The sequence below is a fragment of the Mandrillus leucophaeus genome, unplaced genomic scaffold (genome assembly GCF_000951045.1).
Source record: "Mandrillus leucophaeus isolate KB7577 unplaced genomic scaffold, Mleu.le_1.0 Scaffold311, whole genome shotgun sequence".
Lineage (NCBI taxonomy): Eukaryota > Metazoa > Chordata > Mammalia > Primates > Cercopithecidae > Mandrillus > Mandrillus leucophaeus.
The window spans coordinates 2,137,312-2,140,698 of record NW_012103266.1 but is presented as its reverse complement, the minus strand read 5'-3'; the positions used below and the strand labels follow the sequence as shown (position 1 = coordinate 2,140,698).

Below are 3,387 nucleotides of genomic sequence, written 5' to 3'. Positions count from 1 at the left end.
TGAATTTGTATGTAAATTCACTACGTTTTATCCCTGTGATGCTTGAATTTAATTGTTTCATATGACAAGTTTGCTCATCTCGGGAAAGCTGCTTCAGGATTCTGGTTGCTGTCTGTGGTATTATAAAAAATGTATTTGGCTTTTTAGCAATGGGTTTGCCACCAGAACACAGGTGTCATGAAAAGCACACCTAAAAGCCAAAATGGGAAAGGAAAAGGCTCATGTTAGCATCATCGTCATTGGACATCAAGATTCGGGCAAGCCCACCACTACTGGCCATCTGGTGGACAAAAGAACCATTGAAAACTTTGAGGAGGCTGCTGAGATGGGAAAGGGCTTTTTCAAGTATGCCTGGGTCTTAGATCAACGGAAATCTGAGTGTGAATGTGGTGTCACTATTGATATCTCCCCATGGAAATTTGAAATCAGCAAGTACTACATGACTTACTGATGCCCCAAGACACAGAAACTTTACCAAAAACATGATTACAGGCACATCTTAGGCTGACTATTCTGTCCTGATGCTTGCTGCTGGTGTTGGTGAATTTGAAGCTAGTATCTCCAAGAATAGGCAAACCTGTAAGCATGCCCTTCTGGCTTATACACTGGGTGTGAAACAATTAATTATTTGTGTTAACAAAATGGATTCCACTAAGCCACCCTGCAGTTAGAAGAAATATGAAGAATTTATTAAGGAAGTCTGCACTTACATTAAGAAAATTGGCTGCATTCTTGGAAGAAGTGGCATAGGTACAAAAAACAAAAAAGAAAACAAAATTGGCTAGAACTCCAACACAGAAGCATGTGTGCCAAGTTCTGGTTGGAATGATGACAATATGCTGGAACCAAGTGCTTAGTATGCCTTGGATCTAGCGATGAAAAGTCACCTGTAAAGATGGCAATGCTAATAGAATCATGCTGCTTGAAGCTCTGGACTGCATCCTATCACCAACTCATCCAACTGCCAAGTCCTTTTGTCTGCCTCTCCAGAATGTCTATAAAATCGATGGTATTGTTACTGTCCCTGGTGGCCAAATGGAGGGGCTGGTATTCTCAAACCTGGCATGGTGGTCACCTTTGCTCCAGTCAATGTTACAACTGAAGTGAAGTCTGTTGAAATGCACCATGAAGCTTTGAGTGAAGTTCTTTCTGGTGACAATTTGGGCTTCAGTATCTAGAATTTGTCTGTTAAGATGTTCATCATGGCAACATTGCTGGTGACAGCAAACATAATCAATCAATTGGCTTCAGTGCTCCGGTGATTATCCTGAACCATCCAGGTTAAGTCAGTGCTGGCTATGACCCTGTACTAAATTGTCACACAGCTCACATTGCTTGCAAGTTTGCCGAGCTGAAGGAACTGATTGATTGCTGTTCTAATAAGAAGCTGGAAGATGGCCCTATATTCTAGAAGTCTGGCGATGCTGCCATCATGGATATAATTCCTGGCAAGCCCACGTGTGTTGAGAGTCTCTCTGACTATCCTCCTCTGGATTGTTTTGCTGTTTGTGGTATGAGGCAGACAGTTGCTGTGGATGTCATCAAAGCAGTGGACCAGATTGCTGTTGGAGCTGGCAAGGTCACCAAATATTCCCAGAAAGCTCAGAAGGCTAAACGCATATTATCTCTAATACCTGCCACCCCAGTCTTAATCAGTGGTAGAAGAATGGTCCCAGAACTGTTTGTTTCAATTGACCATTTAATAGTAAAAGACTGGTTAATAATAACAATGCATCATAAAACCTTCAAAATAAAAGGAGAATGTTTTGTGGACCATTTTGGGTTTGCTTATTTTTATTTTTATTTTTTTGCATGTGGCAGTTTTAAGTTATTAGTTTTTAAAATCAGTACTTTTTATTTTCTTTTTTCTGACTTTTATTTTTTAAGTTCAGAAAGTGTATGTGTGGATTTGTTACATGGGTGAATTGTGTGCCATGGGGATTTGATGTCCAGATTATTTTGTCCCCCAGGCAATGAGCATAGTACCACATAGGTAGTTTTTGATGCTCATCCTCCTCCCACCCTCCACCTTAAGTAGGCCCAAGTGTCTATTGTCTATTGTCCCCTTCTTTGTGTCCATGTGTACTCAATGTTTAGCTTCCACTTATAAGTCAGAACACGCAGTATTTGGTTTTCTGTCTTTTGTTAGTTCATTTAGAATAATGGCCTCCAGCTCTATTTATATCAATGCAAAGGACATGATTTCATTCTTCTTTATGGCAATGTAGAATTCTGTGGTGTACATGTATCACATTTTCTTTATCCAGTCCACCACTGATGGTTATATAGGTTGCTTTCATGTCTTTGCTATTGTGAATAGTGCTGGGATGAATATATGCATGCATGTGTCTTTGTGATAGAACAATTTAATATTCTTTTGGGTTTATACCCAGCAATAGGATTGCTGGATCAAATGGTATTTCTGTATTAAATTATTTGAGAAATTTCCAACTGCTTTCCACAGTGGCTAAACTAATTTACATTCCCACCAGTGGTGTATACATGTTCCCTTTTCTCTGCAACCTTGCCAGTATCTGTTATTTTTTGTTTTTAATAATAGCCATTCTGACTGGTGTGAAATGGTATCACATTGTGGTTTTGATTTGCATTGCTGTAATGATTAGCAATGTTGAGCATGTTTTCATATGCTTGTTGGCTGCATCTATTTTGTCTTTTGAGAAGTATCTGTTCATGTCCTTTGCCCATTTTTTAATTTTTTTTTTTTTTTTGCTGTTAAGTTCCATATAGATTCTGAATATTAGACCTTCGTCAGATGCATAGTTTGCAAATATTTTATCCCATTCTGTAGGTTGTATGTTTATTCTGCTGATAATTTCTTTTGTTGTTCAGAAGCTCTTTAGTTTAATTAGGTCCCACTTGTCAAATTTTGTTTTGTTTTTTTTATATTGCTTTTGTTGTCTGCATCATGAAATCTTTGCCAGGGCCTATGTCCAAAATGGTACTTCCTAGATTTTCTTCTAGGTTTTTCGTGGTTTTAGGTGTTACATTTAAGTGTTTCATCCATCTCAAGTTGATTTTTATATATGTTGAAAGGAAGGAATCCAGGTTCAATCTTCTGCATGAGGCTAGCCAGTTATCCCAGTACCATTTATTGAACAGGGAATCCTTTCCCCATTGCTTGTTTTTGTCAGCTTTGTTGAAGATCAGATGATTGTCAGTGTGTGGTTTTATTTCAGGGTTCTCTAACCTGTTCCATTGGTCTATGTGTCTATTTTTGTGCCAATACCATGCTATTTTGTTTGCTGTATCCTTGTAGTATAGTTTGAAGTCTGGTTGGGTGATGTCTCCAGCTTTGTTCCTTTTGCTTAGGATGACTTTGGCTAGTCAGGCTCTTTTTTCATTTCTTATACTTTTTTTTTTTTTTTT

General features: G+C 38.4%; 1 pseudogene; it reads left to right on the top strand.

The window, feature by feature from the left end:
* Positions 1-202: 202 nt before the first annotated feature.
* The window catches only part of LOC105544883, a 25,663-nt pseudogene continuing 22,478 nt past the window's right edge, over positions 203-3,387 (top strand).